The 24490-nt window shown below is 34.8% G+C and overlaps 2 protein-coding genes across 5 annotated transcripts in view; one reads left to right on the top strand and one right to left on the bottom strand.

Annotated features, from left to right (window-relative positions):
- The window catches only part of qrich1 (glutamine-rich 1), an 821757-nt gene extending 799631 nt beyond the window's left edge, over window positions 1-22126 (top strand). Inside the window, exon 7 of the transcript XR_015501778.1 lies at window positions 21985-22126. The gene's annotated coding sequence lies outside the window, so the exon portion shown is untranslated. The remainder of the gene's footprint in view (window positions 1-21984) is intronic.
- Window positions 1-24490, bottom strand: part of tafa1b (TAFA chemokine like family member 1b) — a 465222-nt gene that overhangs the window by 277774 nt on the left and 162958 nt on the right. The gene's annotated exons all lie outside the window — the stretch shown is intronic.

Here is a 24490-nt window from a genome sequence, read left to right as displayed (position 1 = left end):
ACTTCATCAGAAAATATGGAACTATTTGATAAAAAAAATCAATCAATCAATCAATCAATCAATCAATCAATCAATCTATCTATCTATCTATCTATCTATCTATCTATCTATCTATCTATCTATCTATCTATCTATCTATCTATCTATCTATCTATCTATCTATCTATCTATCTATCTATCTATCTATCTATCTATCTGTACGGATCACAACCCACAGTTCAGAACATGTCACCAAATTAATAATTTTTTTGAACATTAGGTTCAAGGTAGGTTAATCCAACATTTATAATAATTTCCTCCCACGTCATTCAAATCAAAATGATGCAGAAACATGAGCTAAATAATATCTATAATTAATAGCTATAATCATAAATTATACTGAGTTGCATATGTTTATCAATCCATTGAATCTGTGTTTGATCGAGAGAGATTCAGTTTTTACACTTTTTCAGTTAGTTACAAACAATTAAATAAGTGCTGGGAGAACAATTTATAGTTCAAATACAAACACTAATGTTTATGGTAAAGATTGAAATTACTGTTTAATGGAACTTGGCAATGGTGAATGTTGTAGCAATTACATTGTGTAACCAATAGGTGGCCAACATACCATCCATCCATCCATTTTCTTGTTGGCTTAGTCCCTTTATTTATCCGCGGTCACCACAGCAGAATGAACCGCCAACTCATCCAGCACATTTTTACGCAGCGAATGCCCTTAAAGTCGCAACCCATCTCTGGAAATCATCCACACACATATTCACACACACTTATACACTACGGACATTTTAGCCTACACAATTCACCTGTACCACATGTCTTTGGACTGTGGGGGAAACCGGAGCACCCGAAGGTAACCTAAGCAACCACAGAGAGAACATGCAAACTCCACACAGAAATGCCAACTGAGCCGAGGATTGAACCAGTGATTCAGCGACCTTCTTGCTGTGAGGCGACAGCCCTACCTACTGCGTCACTGCGTCGCCCTGTGGGCAAAAACCATCAAAATTATGTCACTGAATAAGCTTTCAAAAATGATACACTTATAATGAAACATGAAGTTTTATGGGTGAATCATTAATTGAAAATAAATATATTTTGCACAAGATGTTAGATTTCTATATTTAGCATTATCAGCAACAGTAAAGATCATTTTTCCTAGTTGAATATTTTCCTTTTTTAGCTGTTTCTTTATTGATTTTTATTTTTATTCAAATTAAAGGTTTTAAGTTATGTTTGTTAAAACTGGTGTTTTTTTTTTTTACAGTATTATTTTTGTATAAATGAAAATGACAATTGTCTTCTACCTGTTTTTCTCCCCTTTTTTGGCCCTCTCCATCCAAAAACAAAATGGTGCCATTTATTACTCAAAAACCATAGTTTAATCTGAACCGTGAGATCTATCTATCTATCCATCCATCCATCCATCCATCCATCCATCCATCCATCCATCTATGTATCTATCTATCGGTATATTGAAGTGTGTGCATGTTTTGTTTTATTAATTGCAAGTACATAGGGTATTGCATACAAACTATATAGTATGCAAAGTATGTAAAACTCAAACATGGCTGGATAATTTTCTGATTTTGTAAAAAAAGAAGAAAAAAAAATAAATAAAAAATCCGATTGACACTGATTCTTTTTTGTGTAATTGTGTGTATGTCTTTCATTCAGCCTTTCCGTTTCGCCAGCAAGCCTGCACTTCACTACCAGACCAAATCCTCATAATGAACCAGCTCCATTAGCACTAGTGGTAAATGTTCTGGGAGGGTGAATAAAACTGAGCCCACTTGAAAAAATCTAGATATTTCTGCATGGGTCCGTCTTTCTCAGGGTGAGTGGGTGTATTGTATTTCTGACCTTAGCTGGTAAGAATTAACGGCACAGAGAGCATCCAATTTTTACCAACAAAACTAATATCTCTGCTTTTGAAGATTTCCACCAAAATCTAGCATGTGTGTGTAAATATTTTTCCCTTTTATTTCAAAAACATATCAAATTCAATACTGAACACCTCCAAAAAGTACAACGGAAAACATTTCCAATCCAATTTTCCTCTGAAAAATGATTTATCGCCTTTCTCAGGGTGAGCTGTAAATGTAGTAAAGAAGAAAGAGGAAATGTGCTGGTCGGATGTCAGTGTGGTGGATTCAACCTTAAGATTGTGAGTTAAAAGGGGGGTCTGTCAGCGCAGCAGAACATAAGTGACATCAACCATTTACTCTAGCACCTACTTTGAGGTTCAAACCACCACTTTGGTCTCTGTAAGTGGCCATTTAAGTGTGTGTGTGCTTGTGCTATATGTGTGTTTATCCTAGTGTTCAACTATCTGTGTTAGCTCCTAACCCTACCTACCACATTTACAATAACATCTCACAGCAACATAAGTTCAATCCTCCTCAGAGTCAGCAGCACACAGCTCAAACACATCAGTGCTAATGAGAGATTACATTGGCTTAACTAAATCACTCACAAAACAATGGTCTCTGTAAACAAACACACACACTGAGCTAACGCTTTATTCAGCCACATAACATTAGTAGCTAATTAAATGCCTTCACATTGTATCCAAATAACTTAAAGTGGCCTATTATGCTTTATTCCGATATTTCCTTTTACCTAGCCTGTATGGTGGTTTGTGGATGTACAATGTATGCCAAGTTTCAAATATCAAACTGCAGGATAAATGTACATGGTATTGAATTACAAAAAAATGACAATGATTTAGACATCTAACAAAGAAGATGGAGCTTTAATATCCACTGATACTGAAAATGATTTCCAGAGTGCCACGTCTGTGTTTAATGGTTAAAGACTGCCCGGTGATATGCAAGTAGCTAAAAAATGTATTGTCAAATTAACTGAGGAAGATAATCAAATAAAAATAGCACAGATACAGCAAACAGATATAAAACATGAATTTCTGCATGACACTATCATTTTACTATAAGCGTGAGGTAAGATGGAAGTAGTTACAGTTTTTCTCAGTGCCTTTGGTGCATTCAACACTATTCACATTTCCACAACAGTTAAAGTATTTCTCAAAACAATAGTGCAAACTGCAAAACCTAGTTGATGACCTGCAAAAGTGTGCCACTTGCTCAAAATAGATTGCTCATTCCACAAAAGCAAGTGTTCATATCAATGAAAGTGTCAGTGTCATCAAGATGTAATGTCCAGACACTAGTGTTTATGATAGTCAAATGGCTTTGTCATGTTTTCATTATGATAGTTTACTCTGTTCATTTTTTTCAATGCAAAAAAAAAAGTCAGATTTTGGTGACACTTTCTGAAAATGCTCAAGATACAAGCTCTGTACTATTTGACAGCCAATTGAAAACTACTGTAAAGTTAGACATCACTGCATTTAGTGAGGTATCTGAGTACAAGACACTGGCTATGTGTTTCATAGTTTTACAGCATATGCTCTTAGCTACTCTAATTTATTCCCAGCATTGTACAAAAGAATAAATACAACCTTATTTACAACAAACATAAGCTCTTTTTTAGTAGAGCTGTGCACAACTGTAAACAATATTGCAGTACATATTGGAACTGAACCTATGACATACACTGGTCTGTAAATCATTCATGAAATTGTTCAATTTAAAAGACATTTTCAGGATTTATTTATTTTTTTATCAAATTTGCTTGACAGAAAGGTACTAAGCCGCCAAGAAAATGAATTAATGAATGCTTGACAGATTTTGACAACTAGTTCTACATTTTAGTATGTAATGACTCAAGTAATGAAATGAGGACTGTTAGTTTTATATGGAATGACTATTCAGCATTCACAAGTTGACTTTGTAAATATTTAAATTCAAAATAACCCCAGCATAACATTTTATTTGCTGCGACCGAAATCACATACTCTCCATCTTAAATAGTATTCAAAAATACAATTAGTATGTCCCAAACTGTAGTATATTGAAAAGAGTATGTCAAAGGTTTGTGGATGGTGTACTATTTCTGATAATGTAGAACCATCTATACTCTTAACCACTAATATTGCCTATAATACATTGTGCCTTGGACGTGAATTCGATTAGAACTACAAACTTGGGGAAAAAGTGTAAATAAACTTCAAACATGCAGATGCGCAAGACGACAAGTCAAGACGGAGTAGAGACAACAGTCAAGTAGAGATGCTTCGGTAAAGTTGTTTGAATGACTATAAATTATTATAGAAAATATTTGTTATATTTCATCTGTAACAAAAATGTTAACTTATATAAAGACATGTTTGAGCATTAACTTCTGAATGCAAAATTATGCAAAGACCTGAAGAGATTTCTCCCCATGAAAGACCCACAAACGGCAGATCAACCTGCTGGCTGCATCTCCAATAATGTAAACAATTTAATATGAAAGAAATATGGATGATGTGTAAGGATGATTGACATGGGACGTGACTAATGAAGAAGCGGTAAAGTTTGTAAACTCTTCTGTTGCACAATCAAAAGTATGTACGTTTTCTTCACAAAAAGTACATACTTTTAGAATGTAGTATAGGTATGCAAATTGGGACGCAGCAATCCAATGCTTTGTGTTGTTTTGAATCTATTTTGACAGTTCCAGTAACTGAAACCATCCAGTGTAGTGATATAGAACTGGAATGCGGTCAAACCCTGCTTGGGGGTACTTTAGTTGTGTGGATTCCTGAAAATAATTGCTTACTTTGAAATGTTCATCAGCCTATTAGAATCATGCTCTCGAGAAGGAGGGTCTTAAAAAAACTAACAACTTGATGGATAAAACACAAATACATACAGATTTTTCATTCATGTGCACACCTGCAATTTTAAAGTCACTGTATAATACTGAATATAAAGTGACTGTATAATCATTTAGTTTAGAAGGTAATAATGAAAATATGTAAAAAAAAAAAAAAAAGTAGAACTCGAATTCATTGTCATTTAAAGAATGAATCATGCTCACTAATTTACCATTTTTTTAATATTATTTTATTATTATTATTAAGTTTATTATTATGCACTTTGTAATTTGCAAGAATAAATTGTCTCTAGAAGTGTTCGAATAATGTTTCAAATTAAATCTAAGTTAAAAATGCTCTTTCTAAAATATATATTTTCTGCTTTAAAATCTCCCTCTGCCATATTAGCTTTAAATTAGATAATGCTGGTATTTTTTGTTTAGCTTGATTTTTTTTTGTTTTTTTTTTTGTCTTGTCTCTCTCTTTCCTTCTCCCCCTTAACAAGTCAATAAGCCAGTTATGCAGGCAAGTCTGCTGAATATCCAAATGCAATTTATGAGTCATTAAACCAGAGGACCACATTAATATTTTATCAGTCTTATTACACCAACAATTACTGGGGAGAAATCTATAAATGCACACATGCTGCTGCTGGAGCATATGTGAACACACACAAATACACACACACGCACGCACACTTATGTGTTGTGGTGGTTTATGAGTCCTCTTCATTACTATAATATATATTTAATACTGTAAAATACTTATATTGCTTTTATACACACGTATATTGCTTTACTGTAACCCTACCCTTAAACTTAACCCTCACAGGAAACCTGTGTATTTTTTTTTGTGTTCGAATTACATGGACACCAGGTATGTCCTTATAAACCATCTCATCATTGTTTTTCCAAAGTCATGCCCATGTCATTATATGAAATTCTGTCCTCGAAAACCACCAAAACCAGAACACATACCTTCTAGAGCTTTTTAAAAGTTGTTTATTGGTAACATACACACGTCACCAATCGATCCCCAGGAGAGTCAGAGGAAAACAACATATTAATACACAGGAACACAATTACACTTCCAAAAAAGCATTAGTAGTCATGGGTTATCCTTAAACAATTTGTTCATTCTGATCGAATCTTTTATGTGAATAGAGAATGATGAGTCATCTCAGGGAGTGATTCGTTCAGTTGCGCATGCGTACATTTGTTCAGGTGGAGGAGATGCTTAGTTCAATTTTCGAGTGCTCTATCGTTTTGAATCATTCATTCTTCAAGTGAAAAACAGAAGCCAATCATATGTAGTCAGAGCCAGATAAGACTTGATCTGTTCATTTCTTGAGTCCTTAGTTTGAGTTGTTCATTCATCTCGTGAAAAAAAGAAGCCTACCATTTGCATTTACAGCTGAAAAAAGATTTGATTAAATAATTTCTTGCGACCTTGCTTTGATTAGTTCGTTCATCACGTGAAAGACAGAAGCCAATCATATGCATTTAGAACTGGAAATAGACTTGATTTGTTTATCTCGAGTCCTTGGTTTGAGTCCTTCGTTCATCACATGAAAGACAGAAGCCCATTATATGAATTTAAAGCCAAAAAAAGATTGGATCCATTCATTTTTTGAGTTATATACTCTTATAATTATGTAATTATATAATTTGCTTACAGAATAAAACAGTTCTTCTTAAAATACATACATACACACACAAAATCATTATCACTGAATTAAATTGGCCCTTAAAATATATATTTACTAATTAATAATGACACTTAACGTATTACCAAAATTCATTGTTTAGATTTAAAAAGACAGACAGGCAGACAGATTGACAGATAGCATGTACAATATGAAAGCATTAAATATATATATATTATTATTTTATTTTTTTTATTTTATATATTCTGTTGCTAAAATAAAATCAAATAATAAAATCACACCAACATGTCTGGCTCTCCACTTTCAATTTCCACCCTGATTTTAACCCTCCGCGGCTTCTGTCTCCTAATCATCTGCTAAAAGCCTGGAACTGAATCAAAGGCCTGAAGAGGGAGGGGAATCTCACATGGGTCTTGTACTGAAGATCAAAGTTATGTTTGAGCCCTGGAGGAGGTAAAGTGGCTCTGCCAGCCGTGCCTTCAGCCACACTGATTCGGCTGCTATTAAAAGGGTGGTTGTATCCGCTTGGCTTACGGAGGAAGACGTACTTTAGGATGCCGGTGGGCTAAAAGTGCAGCAGAGGTGAAGCCCCTCGAGACATGGCTCAGTGTTTTCTCTTTCTGCACCATGAATAATGTACAGGCCAGTGCTGACCTTTGTGTCCAGGGTTCATTTCTACACTGGAGTCTTTGAACTTGTTTGATCAATGCGAACGGAAAATTCGTTTCTAGAGCTCATGACTTTGTAAAGCTATGGCCAGAATATTTCACAGTCTCACTGTGATATTTTTTTTTTACGCCAGATTTTGCTAATTTTTGTCAAGGCATTTAAGATAAAATATAACAATTTTGGATTTTAAATTGACATTATGGTTTTTTGATTTCCCTCAAACTGAACTAAACTACTCTGAACTGGATTGAAATTAATTTAATTGAACTGAACTAAAGCTAAACTAAAAATAAAATGGCTATTTCCTGTAAAGTGCAGAAAATTTTTGTCTGAGAATATAATTACATTTGAAATAAAATTAAAGTTAAAAATAAAGTAAATTGCAAAAAAAAAAAAGAATTTTTACCTTACTTGACATCTTATAATGCTAAATTTATCTTGCCATGACATTTACAGACAGGTGTTATATTAATTATATTATATTATATTATATTATATTATATTATATTATATTATATTATATTATATTATATTATATTATATTATATTATATTACCACCACTTCTCCATAGCAGTGACACCAGGGTATAAATGGAAGATTCATTCTAATATGTCATGATTTTGTAATATAACATTTGTTTGAAAGTTCTCAGTGTTTTCTCAATTTCTTCGGGTGTGATTTTTTACATTGTCATGCCAATTTTCACTAATGTTTGTCAAGTCATGACAAATCCTCTATATTCTGCAAATATACTGTTTTTCTGAGTTGTTATTGCTGCGGGCTGCAGTTTAGAAAACATTTTCAGAATAAATGGAAGGAAGATGCAGGTAGAGAAGTTGTTTATTAATCAGACTGGTGGAATGTCATGCCTTTTCTCAGTTTATTCTATTATTTTAGTCAGCTTGTTGCTGTGTGTGCACTTCTATCATGTTTGAATCTGTGTATTTTTCTCAAATCTCCTTTTGTCTGCTAATTTTACTCAACTAATGTATGCTTGTTCATATAATCTATCAATCGAAAACAATGGATTTTTAATACGTATCAGTATCAGATGTAGGCAATGTGGTGGCGCAGTAGGTAGTGCTGTCGCCTCAGAGCAAGAAGGTCGCTGGTTTGTGCCTCGGCTGGGTCAGTTGGCATTTCTGTGTGGAGTCTGCATGTTCTCCCCGTGTTGGAGTCCTCCGAGTGCTCCGGTTTCCTCCCACAGTTCAAAGACATGCAGTACAGGTGAATTGGGTAAGCTAAAATTGCCCTATGTTTCTGAGTGTGAATGAGTGTGTATGGGTGTTTCCCAGTGATGGGTCTGCTGCATAAAACATATGCTGGATAAGTTGGCAGTTAATTCGGCTGTGGTGACCCCAGATTAATAAAGGGACTGAGCCAAAAATAAATGAATGAGTATCAAATGTAATTATTAGTTAATTAAACAATATTAGTAGTATTTTGCAATATTGTTACAATTTAAAATAACACTTTTTATTTTATGTATGTATGTATGTATGCATGTATGTATGCATTGAAGTGAAGGTAAAGCTGTATTATAATAATATTATACAATGTATTATATAATATTTCAAATATTGTTACAATTCTAGTATGTTGATTTGGTGTTAAAGAATAAAGTTTCTTAGAGAATAATAATAAAAAAAAACTTTCCTGCAACCTGTTAGCCAAGTAATTTTTAAAAAAATTGTAAGATTTGTTTGACCACTTTATTTTATGCTGGTAAAAAATCTTTCACAGGCTACGTTACTCGCACACCAGCTAGTGGCTGGGAAGCACAAAAAAAGAAACCAAAAAGCCACACTGGCGACATCCTTACATCAATTTTTATTTACAATCTCCTAAGTTCTGCGAGCCACTGCATTCATTTTCGCATGTGTTGTTATTCTGATCTGCAGTGACAAGTGCAAGTGTGTGGTTTCCTTCACCATTTTTAATGCGCTCTCCTTCTGTCTTTCTGTGACTAGGATGTTTTCTCAGAGGATAACAAACAGACAAATCAATGGTCAATGGTGTTTGGTCAAAAAATACTGATACCGATTTTATCGCCCAGCCCTATAACACATTATAAGCAACATAAAAAAAAAACAGAAAAAAAACAACTGCACTGCTTTTATATTACAGGCTAATCAATGGCTCTGTCTAGAATGCAAGCAGCGAACATCTATATAGGGCTATAATTGTGGAATGAAATGTATATTCCACAGCACATTACAGCAACTGAATTAAGAAAAACACAAGGCAAACATATTGCTAACTTTAATGTGTTGCTAATGATAATGTATCATTACTTTTAAAAGTAACGCTCCACCACACTGTGTCCACGGCACTTCAAAATTCCTCAAGTGTCACTTCAAAATATTAATCTATTGCCTTTACCACTCAAAAAGCAAGCTGAGAACAAGACCAATCTTCAGTTGTGTGTGTGTGTGTGTGTGTGTGTGTGAGTGAGTGTGTGTCTGCTGGAGAGGGTGAGGAGAGATGATAGCCTGATTAAAACAAGATGTGAGGTCTGAAAACATTGATCCACCAAATGCATTTCATATCAGCCAGAGTCCTGAGACATGGGACCTGATTAAAAGATAATGGCACATTACTCCCCGGAGCAAACGCCAGCGAGACGGCAAGAGAATGAGAGTCTTCTAGAGCCAGAAGTGACATAAGAGCCTTGGCACTTAAAGCAGGAGAGGACATGGCATTCATCAGCTCTGAAATCCATGACTGCACCTTCACGCTACTATACAGTCCCAACACCATAGGCTGCTATTTTTCAGGTTTCTGACAAGATTCAGTGTAGAGGGTTCATTTATTCGCTTTTCAATAATCTTTCAAATATTAAAACTATATATAAAACAGTCATTACACAATATTAGACTATATGTCAGTGGAATACTTGAATCTGATTGGCTGATGTACATTCTAAGAGTTCAACACACAGCTGAAGTAGTTCCGAGTAGGTCATGACCACATTAGAGTTCAATAGAACTACGTTGAATACACATGCATTATTGGGTGCACTATATTTCAATAGGCTTTCATACTTTACTCCTGTTTAATTTCTTGATTCTGATTGGCTGGAAAGTGTGCAACAAAATTGTTAATGTTCTACTCAGTTTTGATTACAGCTCAAAATAAATATACTTCCCTTAAACAATAGTAGTAACAATAGCAACTCAGTCACAGTTGACAAAGCCTTTATTCCTCACACTGATGTGTGCTTCACCAGGTTGGGGATGTTGTTCAAAATATTTTGGTCAAACTAACTAACTTCGCAGTTCATGAACCAAAAACAAGAACACTGAAGAATCAGCTGATTCATGATAGAAGCAGTGAAGAAAACGCTCTCTACAGACTCACTTGTTTCTATCCTCAAGTATTACTGTATTGGTGTATTGGCTGAGAGAGAGGAGGAAACGTTACTTCACAAACACACCACAGGTTAAAGGATCCACAGTAACAGAGAGAGATGGAACTTTACAAGTTTTATTTTCTCCTTAGCAATGACAAACGTGTTCCTTGGTTCTACTGTATCTTGAGTATCATTGAATGACTGTCTCAGCAAACTCATAAGCAGTGAATTGTGCAGTTGTTTGCTTAGTTGGTGCATTTTAATTACTCACACTCACCTATCTTGCCATAGTACAGCATGATACTGTGACAAAGTGTATATGAGATGCATTGTTCTTATTGTTATATTATAAGAATCATGTTATATTGTTATTGTCTTTGTGTAAACTGCAAAACATATGTTTTGGGATAACTGGTGATTTGTCTGATCAACAGTAGTAAACTATTAAAAAAACAAAAGTAAATTAAACACACACACACAAGACACAAACCAAACTAAAAACACAAAAACAATTAAAAACCAAATCACAAGTACAACCAAGCCACAAACAAAAAACGCAAACCAATAACCAAACCACAAACACAACCAACTCATTAACCAAAGAACAATCCCAAAAACCAAACCACAAACACAACCAAGCCATAAACCAAAAACACAATCCCAAAAACCAAACCATAAACAAGCCAAATCAAATCAAACCAAACCATACCATACCAAACCCAAGCCAACCCAAACTAAACCCAACCAAACCCAAACCAACCCAACCAAAACCAAATGAAACCAAACCAAACCAAACCAAAGCCAACCCAAACCCAACCCAACCCAAACCAACTCAAACCCAACCCAACCCAAACTAGGGCTGTGCGATTAATTAAAATCCTATCAAAATCGTGATTTGGACATGCACGATTTCTAAATCAACTTACAGTTTGGTAAATCACCTTTGCAGTATGGTATTTGCACCAATCATAACGCAGTGCAACCAAAACAGAGTGCAAGAAGAGAAGACTGAAAAGCCTGTGTACTGTATACAGGGATGATGAGTTCAGCACAAGAGGACAAACAAGTCAACATTTGTGGTGTGGGATTAAGTTACTTTGGATACGGGAAGGCTGATGTATGACAGAACCAGGTAACTTGCAAGTCAGTCATATATTGCGTCTAAAAGCGTGTAGCAAGTGTGAGCGTGTTGCTTCCTATAGTATTTTCAATGTGCTTTGCAGTAGCTCCTTTGTCATTGCTCAGCAACCACCTACCGTTTTCTCAGACAACTAACAAAACATTGCTGGAGCTCAGATACAAGTTTTACTTATGGAGTGAATTAAAAAAAAAAAAACACTTGGTGTTCGGGTGTTCTGCGTTTATCTGAGGTAACCAAAATGTGTAGATTCCATACAAGGTATGAAGCTGATAGGTCAGTTCTTGTTACATGACTCACGGTGCGGCAATCTGAAAACTAAAATTTAAAGTTTGTCTAAAAAGAGATGTTTTCAGCTGGGTTCATCTGGCATAGGTGCGCATGCCGATCTCAATATGTACATGCAATCCACACACCTCCTTTGGAAATAATGGACTTGTGCATGCAGAAGATGTGATACGTGAATGGCCTAAATCACGGCAGCGTCACAAAGAGTCCTATGATCTGTGCATGACAAAACAAATCTGTGAACACACACACAACTATGTCTGATATTTGGTCAAGCAGAACACACACACACACACATTTGTTTTGCCAGTCTGTTCTATACAATTTGTTACAGCTTTACTAGGTAACTTTTTATTTAATTTTATGTCTGTTTTGGAGACATGTTACAGGTCTTTGATGAAGATCTAAACTAAACTAAACTAAACTAAACTAAACTAAACTAAACTAAACTAAACTAAACTAAACTAAACTAAACTAAACTTAACTAAACTAAACTAAACTAAACTAAAACTGCTGTAAATAACTGTTGGCCCACACCCACTCAGGTGCTGAAGAACTTTTTGCTGCTCCAGCATTGACCGCAGTCACATTCCCTCTTCTTTTATGCAGATCTCTCTATTGACTTCACAAGGATCATCCTGCCATCTGTATTCCAGAGAAGGACCACAGATTCCTTTCAACTGATACTGAACACACACTAACACGTTAAGGACATTCAAAGGGCATCCAGAGCCTTCCAGAACCCCCTGAATGAACTGAACGAAACATTGCTTCATAATTGCAGTGAGCGACGTCAACCCTCAATCGCAATGTTGTGAACTGTAAAGTCTTTTTCATTCAAGATTTCTGACAACAATGGAAAGATTAAGAGTCTTCCAAGCTAGCAAGTCAACCTTAAAAAGTCATTTGGAGCTGCACATAGTGAAGAGATAGAGAGAAGTGAGAGGGAGAGGAAAAGAGAGAGAGAGAAAGACCGCTGCTCTTTCAATCCCTTTTCATCACAACAGAAGCTGACAACTGACAGCTGCAGCCCTCCATCTGACAAACCCACACACACACACACACACACTCATCGCGGGCACATCATTGCCCTCAGAGACTGCAGGTATTCACAGTATGTGACAATAACCAGCTCTATTATGCAGATCTGCAAACAAACACACACACATGCACACAACACACAAAGCCCTGGTATAATTGGCAAAGGAAAAGGGAAATATTGTAGAATGTGAAGGAATGTTAATTGTTTTTCTTATTCTCTGCTTAACCAAACTCCTCAAGGCAAGTTTGTGACTGAATTTATATCAATAATTCATGATGTTGAGGGGAAAAGAAGACATTGTGATATTATGTTCCTGGCAATAAAACAGCAAGCTATAGCAAAATGTCTTGTAGTCTTGTCATGTTATGTTATAGTTTACCTGAATAATGGAAATGATAGCATAATGCTAAATTTAAAAGCAAAAACGCTGTGCGGTTTACAACGTATAAATATTACTGGCTGAAGTTAAAACATTTCAGCAGTAATACCAAAGACTGTAGAATACACAAGACATGTCACTCGTATTGTTTTGAATGGAGAAAAGTCTAACAATATGTCAAAGTCAATATGGCAAATAAAGCCCACCTTCTACTACAGGAGCCAACCGTCAGTCAAAAATGGCCAATAAAGTCTGCCTTCTAGTACAGAAGCCAATCATCAATTGCTATAGATAGACTGATGATACTCTGGAGTAGGGACTCAGACTAGACGTGAGTTTCTGCAGATTTTGTGTGATAAGAAAGTTTAGAAAATAAAACTAAAGAGACATTAGTTGTTAAATTTTATTGGTTCCTACTATATAATTCAATCGTAAGCTTGGCAGGCAATTTTGGAGAATTTGATGTTTCCCCATTTAAATAGAATGCCCAACCATACTGCCCAAGAGGGGTTTCAAAGACCAGCCGAGTGAAATTACTTGCCATAAAGGGACTTTGGTAATGTTAAGGTGCTTTGTTGATATCTGTTGATATTTGTTAATTCTTTTTCTTATTTAAAATATCATTAAATATAATAAAAACATAACATCGTTAAATAAAAAAAACAACAATATTTAATTATTTTTATTATCAATATTTATTCAAAAATGCCTTTATTTACAAATAAATACACTGTAGTGTGTGGGCGGGGCCGAGAGCCATGGGAACTCACGAGGGTTGAGTGATGATGTGAAGCACCTGTGTTGCTCACCGGCCTCGAGTTCCACAGAGGAGCTCTGGATTATAAAAGGAGAAGAGACAGCAGTGGAAGACGAGAGAAGACCAGGGGCCTCATTTACAAAGACTTGCGTTGAATTCCTACTAAAACATTACGTACGCACAATGCTGTAAATGTGCGTACGCAGATAAAAAAAAATTTACGTACACGAAATCCTACGCCTATTCTCTTTGTACATCCGAATTCTCGTGAAACCGAGTGCAAGTGCACGAGTGTAAAACCCCTCCCTGCCTCGTCCCCCGTATGAATAAGCTAATGACTCTAGTTTGGCAAAACTAAATGAAAAAGCAATGGCAAAAGCAAGCAAAAAAAGAACCTTTGAACAGAATGTAAATTGGGAAGTGTTCCTTTTGGAGGTAGACCAAAAAAAAAATGTGTTATTTGCAAGTTTGTAGTCCGGAATTAATAACAAAAGAAAAAAAAAATTGAGTGGGAGAGTTTAGCTGACGCGGTTAACGCAGTGGGGTCTGAACATCGCACTGTGGGTGAATTAAAAAATAAATGGTCAGATGTAAAGGTGTAAAATGTTGTAGTGTCTAGCAGCGATTGCTGCAAATTGATATGCACGTATACGACAGACATGAAGATAGCGTGGACCAACGCACTTTCTCACGTTCATTTCATAGTTAGTAAATCCAATCGTGGGCGTGAAATCTGGCGTACGAAAAGTTTTTGTGCATACGCAGCATTAATACATGAGGCCCCAGGCCTGGACGTTTTATGTTTTGCTTTTGGTTTCAGTCTGTTTGTTTTTTTGTTTTTTTTCTCATTATTAATATTATTTTTTAAGTTTGTCGGTTATACACCTCCTCTTTCCCGAGGGACAGGTGGCCATCTAACTTTATTACATACACCATTGACCTTTTATTTTAAGCGGTTTTCAGCTTATAAAATATTTTTTAAATATTGTAAATGATCATCATCAGATTTGAGATTCACATTTACATACAGTACTGTGTGCTGATATTGTATCTTATAATTAGAAAGAACTAAAATGCTAACAATGGCATTCTACTAAGCTTTATCAATGTTTTTAGACTCTTGAGATGTGTGACTTCATTGTGATTTACATGTACCAACATTTATTTAACAAAAAAAAAAAAAAAACTGGTGACACGGTGGCTAAGTGGTTAACACTGTCGCCTCACAGCAAGAGGTTCCCTAGTTCGAGTCCTGGTAGGGCCAGTTGGCATATTTGTGTGGAGTTTGCATGTTCTTCCTGTGTTTGTGTGGGTTTCCTTCGGGTGCTCCAGTTTCGCCCACAGTGCAAAGTCATGTTTTCTAAGTAAATTAAATAAACTAAATTTACCACAGTTTATAAGAGTAAATGAGAGTGTATGGGTGTTTACCAGTACTGGAAGGGCATCCGTTGCTTAAAACATATACTGAATAAGTTGGCAGTTCATGCCACTGTGGCAGCCTCTAAAATAGAGACTAAACCGAAAGATAATAAATGAATGAAAAACTCAATTTAGCTATTAACACCTTACGTTATCTGTTTGGTTTAAGTATATTGTGCAGTCTTCTGTGAATTTGAACACATAAATCACAAATTCCTACGTTTAATAGCTGGCTATTTAGTTATTTCATTGATCCACTGAGAGTCGTGTGATAAATGAGTCATTTGGTCGTGTTTACAAGAAATTATGCTTATTCAACAAGAATAAAATACTAGATTTGGCAAACTCTGCATTACTGTATGGCCTGACAATGTCTTCCAGTTTAAATGAGCAAGAAAATGCTGAGAAATAACCAGACTTTAAACCTTGAAAAATTAGAATCCATTCTGAATCTGTAGTGAGTCTCTCTCCTTGTCCGTCCTTTCTGCAATGGACTCATCAAGTCCATAACTTAATGTTTTTTTTTTTTTTTTTTTTTTTTTTGTCCATCTTCATTGCATCAGATCATCTGAGATAGTTAAAAATAAATTTTATCATAATTTACTAATTCTTTAATTTTAAACCTTATGAGTTTCTTTCTTATGTTAAACACAAAAGATAAATGTTGGAAACCTGTAACCATTGACTTTTGACTATTTTAAATGTTTTTTACAGGTTACAGGATTTTGGCTTTCTTCAGAATTTCTTATTTTGTGTTAAACATAAGAAAGAAAATCCTAAATGAGTAAAAGGTGATTATCCCTTTTTTGAGTGAACTATTTTTTTAAGTAGGTCATGTATCTTGATTAAAATGTTTTGTTGCTACTGGATCGGATTGTTTCTTTTTCCAAGTACAGCAGGAGACATTGTTTACATCAACAGTCATGTACACAACTTAATTTGGTTAGTCAGTTTACTTTTTACTGCTTTTAATCTTGTTCTGTATGCAAAATGCTCAGTAATTTATGGCATTGACAACCACATTCAGTTTAATGAACTCCTGAAATGGCTGCTAGCCATAAAAACAATCCTGCACAGTGTCTACAGAACTTAGTAAATAGTGGTTAATAATGCATAAAAACACATATTGTACCATAGGCTTGACTCGTTAATGCTTAATAACTTATATAGCTGTATATACAGTATGATCTGTAGCAATAGACTTGTATGTACTAAAAACACTTGACAATATACTTGTATATTTGTCCTCTCTATTTACTTGCTCTGTTATTTTTCTCCTGTCTCTGTCATTCTGTTACACTGTGGAAACTTTTGTCATGAAAACAAATTCCTTGTATGTGTAAACCTACCTGGCAATAAAGCCCTTCTGATAACTGGACTTATATATAAAGTGGACATGGCAACACTTCAAGAGTGTGCTCTGCAAAGTAGCCTTTTAAACAACAATTCAGCATCTCAGACTGTGGTTTATCAACTCTTCCATCATTGTAAACAGCATTTGGCCCAGTTAAACAAAAACAGTAGATAACAAACAAAATATAATTTTTCCCAATATATTTTTAGTCGTGGAACAACATTATTTGACATGATATGATTTAGTATGAATTTTTATATTATTTATTTATATATATATATATATTAATTATAATGTATGAATTTGTATATATTGTATATAATATATAATATCTTCCCTGTGGATGGAAAGGGCACAGAGAGCATTGATTACCAAACCAGCAGGGAAAAAAATATATATACATATATAATGGAGATAAGATTTTTTTTTACACATTTCTAAATATAATAGTTTAAATAAGTAATTTCTAATAAATGGTTTATTTTATCTTTGCCATAATGACAGTAAGTTATATTGCACTAGATATTTTTCAAGACACTTCTATATAGCTTAATGTGACATTTAAATGCTTAACTAGGTTAATTAGGTGAACTAGGCAGGTTAGGGTCATTAAACAAGTTATTGTATAACAATGCTTGTTCTGTAGATTATCAAAAATTATATAGCTTAAAGGGGTTAATAATTTTGACCTTAAAATGCTTTGTAAAAAAATAAAAACTGTTTTTATTCTAGCCAAAATAAAATGGATAAAACTTTTTCCAGAAGAAAAACAATTATCAAACACACTGTGAAAATTTATCTGGTAAACATAATATATATATATATATATATATATATATATATATATATATATATATATATATATATATATATATATATATATATATATATATATATATATATATATATATATATATATACATACATACAGTTGAAGTCAGAATTATTAGCCCCCTTGAATTATTAGGGCCCCTGTTTATTTTTTCCCCAATTTCTGCTTAACGGAGGGAAGATTGTTTCAGCACATTTCTACACATAATAGTTTTAAAAACTTATTTCTAATAACTGATTTATTTTCTCTTTGTCATGATGACAGTAAATAAAATTTTGTTTGATATTTTTCAAGACACTTCTATGTAGCTTAAAGTGACATTTAAAGGCTTCACTGGGTTAATAAGATGAACTAGGCAGGTTAGGGTAATTAGGCAAGTTATTGTATAACGATGGTTTGTTCTAAAGATTATCGAAAAAAAAACTTTTGCTTAAAGGGGCTAATAATTTTGTCCCAAAAATTGGTTTTAAAAAAATTAAAAACTGCTTTCATTTTAGCCGAAATAAAACATATAAGACTTTCTACAGAAGAAAAAAAATATCATCAGACATACTGTGAAAATTTCCTTGCTCTGTTAAAAATCATTTGGGAAATATTTAAAAGAGAAAAAAAAAATGTATACCTTTTATTCCTTTTGTTGTGGGGACCAAATATCCCCACAAGTATAGTAATGACAGTAAATTTAGACCTTGTGGGGACATTTGTGGAAACAGCTCATATATAACACAGAATGAAGTATTTTACGAATGTATAAATGCAGAATGTTAACTCTGAGGGTTTGGGTTTAGAGCTAGGGTTGGGGTCAGGGGATAGAAAATACAGTTTGTAGAGTATAGAATATAAAAAAGCTGATGTGAAGTCACCATGAAGACAGCTGTACAAGTGTCTGTGTGTTTTTGTGTAACAGTAGAAATAAAAAAAAATTCTTACAATGAAATAAGATTTATCGGTCACACTATTTTTTTGGTCTGTTTGTTGAATTTAAGTTACATTGCATCTACATACCAACTAATTCTCATTAGATTATAAGTAGACTGTTAGGTTAGGGACAGGATTGGGGTTAGGGTTAGTGTAAGTTGACACGTACTTGCAAAGTTTCTTATAGTCAGTTAAATGTCTGTTAAAGGAGCAGTATCAACAGATATTAAGCAGACAGTCTACTAATACTCAAATCGAAAATCAAAATAAACTGGTACCGTTTTATCATGTCTTTTTTTGCATGTTACAAGTTTTCCATTGCCCCAGTTTACAGTAAAAATAAATATTTAAGATATTGTATTTATTTTTTAAGCCCCCCTTATTTTGTTTCAAATAAAACACAAATCAATGCCATAAATAGTAGACATTTGTAGACATTGCATAATTAATCAAGTTACAGTGAATTGAAAAAAAAAAAAGTTTTTTGAATAACAAATGCCAGAGCAAGTCTGATATTCCTATTCATAGAACAGGATGTAATCAGAATGTAATCTTAAATTACAACTTTTACGTAGAAAAGAAATGCAGGAATGCAGGACCATGATCTGTTGATGGTATTGTTGATCGAGCCCTAACAAAAGGAAGATGGCATATTGAGCATCATCATTCTGCAGCCCAGAAGGTTGTGATGTTTTCTCTAACAACTCAAATCTGATCCTCACCATCTCCCAATCTTTGGTCTGCTCCATAAGAACCATATGATTCGGCACCAACCCTGCCGGCTGTCAGACGGCTGTTTAAAGAGACAATTGCTGTAGTCTATTACGGCTGATAAATTGGATTTAGACCAGAGAAGCGGCGCGAATGAGTGGCTAAATACAATGCTTGACACATTCTCTTGGCTGAGAAATGCTTGCACTGGCTGCTATGGCTAAAGCAGTAAGACAATTATCATAGGGAGAGTGGCAGAGTCCTCCATCAGGCCTAAAAACAGAAGCAGGCAGACAGGCGCGGGTCTCAGCTTTTTGGAAAAAGAAACTGTTTATGCAGGACACTCTGCTCATTTTTTTTTTCTCCTTTTCCACATCTCAGTTTGGACAGCATATAGAGTTTGTTTAGCCAGGAGAGGAAATGATCTGGAATGTTTTGTTGAGGCAAAAATATAAATAATTAAGTAAGCATAGTTTTTTTTTTTTTTTTTTTTTCACATGCTTGACAAGAATGCATCTCAATTAGCTATTGTTTTAACATGCAATTGTGTTCTTTTATTTGGTGAAGGATGATGATCTGTATGTTTTTTTTTTTTTAGAAATGTGGCTGTCAGTTTAGAACTAGTAAAAATGATTTCAAGCAGACAAGAGAAATGAGTGTATATATATTTTTTCATTTTCCTTAATCCAATAAAAGCCATTTTTGTTTATGCCGCTTTGTATAATGGCCAACAGTTTTCACTGTGTATGATTTCATCTAAAATTGTTAGTAAATCTGGTCTTGGTGTTACAACAGACACCATATATATATATATATATATATATATATATATATATATATATATATATATATATATATATATATATATATATATATATATTATATTATATTATATTTTATTATATTATATTATATATTATCGTCATTAATATTACACGTAGGAAAACAAATTAATTACAATATAGAGTAAATTGAGTTTACTCTGCATTGATGACTGGACGTGCATTATCCCTCAGTAAAGGGAATAAATATAAACACTGTGCATTTTAATTCCATTACTTTCATTGCCCACAACAACTAAGTACCACTTCAGCGATCTAAAGCTTTTGAGATCTTACCGCTCACTTGTCTGCTGATTGAAGTTATCATCCATGACCTTGAAGCCAGCATCTAACAGCCTGAATATTCAATGCATTGACTGTCCCTTTAAATATGCCGGCTTCATCAATGGATTCAGTCAATTAGGATTCACTGACATATAATGACTGCTAATTTGTCAGGGTGTGATTTGAAAGCATTGAAAATGAATTCTTTTACCATTCAAATGCTAATTGCACAGTTATTTATAGAGTATAATAGTGCTCCTCTTCACGCTGCCTGAAAGACAAAAGGCTTCAGTGACACACACACACGCACACACATATACCTAAAGCCGCACAGATGGAAATAACATACATATACAGGGCTAACAGATAACCTTAGTCCACAAGATTAATGAAGAAGCGTTTCATAACTGCATGGACAGCAGTTTCGCGCGCCAATTTGTCTTCAGAATATTGATAAATATGCAGTCTGCAACTAAGCCTCCAGTTAACCTGAAAGTGCCTCAGTTACGAGGCGAATACAAAACTCATCCGCGGAGATAAAAATGGTGGAGGTTTCCTGAACTGACAGGTCTCCTTCAATGTGTCATGGATGAGCTCTTTCGCAATGATCCTAAAGTGTTCTCATCGGGGCCCGGGACACATCTCTCTGATACACAGCTTTATATCGGGCCATTAAGGAACTAATATCATGATTTAGGCCTGCGGAACTGTCGTCTTTATGGCCTGAACACGTTTTTTTTTTTTTACAAGCTGCGCAGATTAGTTTCTGTCTATCGCTCAGGGTAAAACGTGTAATCTAACATCTCATAAGACCAAGAAAAAAGGCGATAAGAGCTGGATTTTTCTCGCCTTTAAAATCTAACCTTCAAAAACGGATTTGCGAGTGTGTCAAGATAAGCCGGGAATATAAACCTAAACCCATCACCTAAATGGCTAAATGTGCAATAACAAGAGTTTTAATAAGACTGCCATTCGTGACATTGGGGTTTGTGTATGTGGCATTGGAATAGCACAGCCTTGCGTGTGAGATTATCCACTGAAATTGTTTTTATTCCATTAAACAGACACGATTCACCTTTCACACTGTGGCATTGATGGTTCCATTATGAATATTTAACATGCACTTGAAAGCAAAATGTATTATTTGTATGCCAATAAAACCCCTATTTTGGAACGTGTATTTAAAAAAAGTGTTTTGTTTCTGGTATCTATGTTTTCATAAAAGACATGTGATGTTAAAATAAAAAATAAAAAAGTTCTTTAAATCAGTAGTCCCCAAACCCTTGGCTGTGGACCAGTACAATCTGTAGATCAATTGGTACCGGGCCGTACAAGAAATCATTTATTATTTCGATTTTATGTATTATCTGAGTCTCAATAATCTTTTATTTTGACAAATGACCGTATTCTCTTGGTTACATCTCAGTCACTTGATTGTTAATTTTTAACTCATAACTAAGGCCAGACAGAATCTGCGGACATTTTTAGCTATTTATGCACAGAATTTTGGTAAAAATCTGTGGATTTATGCAGAATGATTTTGTGAGTATCATAACTAAAACCTTAATATATTAAATAAAAGGTAATACCTTTTTAACTTGTATTCAATGTTTACAATGCAAAACCAATTAGATCCACTTTATTTGGTAAACAAAGTAAGTCTCTCGTATAATATATCTACTAAAAGACAGAAAACATTACTTTACAAACAGTATTGTAAATAAATCATATGAGTATTTTTTTATATTAGTCAATAATATTACTGAATTTAATTTAAAAACTGAAATAAGTCTGAGGAATGTGGGCCTACTCATAACCTAGAAAAATGAATAAGAAACATGTCTTTGGAAAGTTTTTTTTTTTTTTTTTTTTTGCCAATGAATGGATCTGCAAACCATTTGTCAACTAATTAGGTGAATCCAGCATGTCTGTGCAAGAAGATCAACTGCTGGAGATGCCTAATGATGGTGGCCGTTCATGTATCAGAGTTGTAGCAACGTTTGGTAAAATTGTCATCCTCTGAGAAACGGTTGATGATCACCTAGCAATTTGGACATCCAGCGTCCGGGCAGCTGTACAATTGTCAAGCATTGCCGGGTCTGCGATGATTAAAAGTTTAGGGATAACAGCTTTAAATGATAAAATGTTAAAGATTAGGATGGCTTGGAAGTTTTTCTTCAGTGATAACGTTTAATTAAAAAATCTAATGAATCTCTTGTGGTAAGTGAAAGTACCAAAACATTAATTTAATAGAATCTCTGCATAAAACGTCTGTTGGAATCTTTATTTTTTTCTCTTTTTTTAACTGGTAGTGTTTTTTAGCTCCATGAAGAAAATTAAACCATTTCCAACAAAGAAATACAAAGACAAAAAGACAATTATAATTTGTCAAAAATAATTATTTGTCAGAAATGTTAAAATAATAAAACATGAACTTTAAATAGATAAAAAATTATCTATTAAACATTTATTCAAAGGCAGTAATATATACACTCACTGGCCACTTTATTAGGTCCAACTTCTTGTTAACACAAATTTCTAATCAGCCAATCACATAGCAGCAACTGAATGCATTTAGACATGTAGACATGGTCAATATGATCTGCTGCAGTTCAAATCAAGCATCAGAATGAGGAAGAAAGATAATTTTAGTCACTATGAATGTGGCATGTTTATATGCCAGATGGGCTGGTCTGAGTATTTAAGAAACTGCTGATCTACTGTGATTTTCACAGCAGCTACTTCAGCAGAAGATCACGCCAAGTGTCACTCCTGTCAGCGAAGTACAGGAAACTGAAGCTACAATTTGCACAGGCTCACCAAAATTGCACAACAGAAGATTGGAAAACATTACCTGGTCTGATGATTTCTGCTTGACGCTTGATGATTTCTTCTTGATGAATCTGACATTCGGATGGTCAGAATTTGGCATCAAGAACATGAAATCATGGATTCATCCTGCCGGCATCACTTCCAGCAGGATAATACGCAATTTCATAAAGTGCCAATAATCTCAGACGGGTTTCTTAAACATGACAATAAGTTCACTGTACTTAAATGGCCCCCACAGTCATCAGATCTCAATCCAGTAGAGCACCTGTGGAATGTGGTGGAATGGGAGATTGGCATCATGAATGTGCAGCTGACAAATCTGCAGTAACTGCGTGATGCTATCATGTCAATATGGACCGTCTCTGAGGAATATTTTCAGTACCTTGTTGAATCTATGCCACGAAGGGTAAAGCAGTTCTAGTAAGGTCTACTTAATAAAGTGGCCGGTAAGTGTATAATATGCTTATACATTAATAGAAAATATTCTGTGTGTCTTCGAATTTAGGTGAAAAATAAATGCTGGTGGGATATAGTGTAATAAGGTATACCTGTTAAATATCAATTGTTCACTGAAAGATTCTTTGAAAATTAAAATGGGCTATGCCACTGCTGTGAAAACACTTTATTTTTAAAAGTGCACCTTTGACAAACATGCTGTATAACGTATCATTTACATACATAATTGTTTTAACAAACCCTCAGGTGTTAAATTTTACCTTGGGCCCATTCTTAAATGTGTCAGTGGCACTGCGCCCAATGTGCCTGGCAGTCCAAACCTCAGCTGGGCAGCTGCAGACCGTGGCCCATTTAACAATGCTAACATATTTATGGAGGGGGAAGCCAACTCATGAGTCCTGGTGACAGGTACTCGTTTAGACCATCTCCTCTGCCATTACTACCCCTCCCTGATCAAATGGAGACCATCTGTCTGCATAGCGACACAAACACACACACACGTACACAGACAGATGTAAATGCCGAACAGCACGGCCCTCAATGATGAGTCTCTGCGTCTCCCAAGAGCCGCATCTGCAAATAATGATAGATGCTGGTCATTTTTCAGGGATTGATCCTTTGTATATTTCTCTGGGCCGGAGCCGGCTGAAGTCTTTGAGTCGCTCTCTCTTCTTCGGCCCAAAGGCTATCGCACTGGATCCTGAATAATAAATACCGGCTAGCATTTCAGGCCGAAACTGCAACTCATCCCAGCTTATGTTTCCTCTAAAACTAGAATGAGCAAAAGATGTAATTCTAGACCAAAGAGGGCACCGTTTTATGAGGGCCATTTTGGGATTAAACGATGTAA

The sequence above is a fragment of the Danio rerio genome, chromosome 11, assembly GCF_052040795.2.
Source record: "Danio rerio strain M-AB ecotype USA chromosome 11, GRCz13ab, whole genome shotgun sequence".
NCBI lineage: Eukaryota > Metazoa > Chordata > Actinopteri > Cypriniformes > Danionidae > Danio > Danio rerio.
Note: the sequence above shows the minus strand (reverse complement) of the source record. Positions and strands in the feature narration are given on the sequence as shown.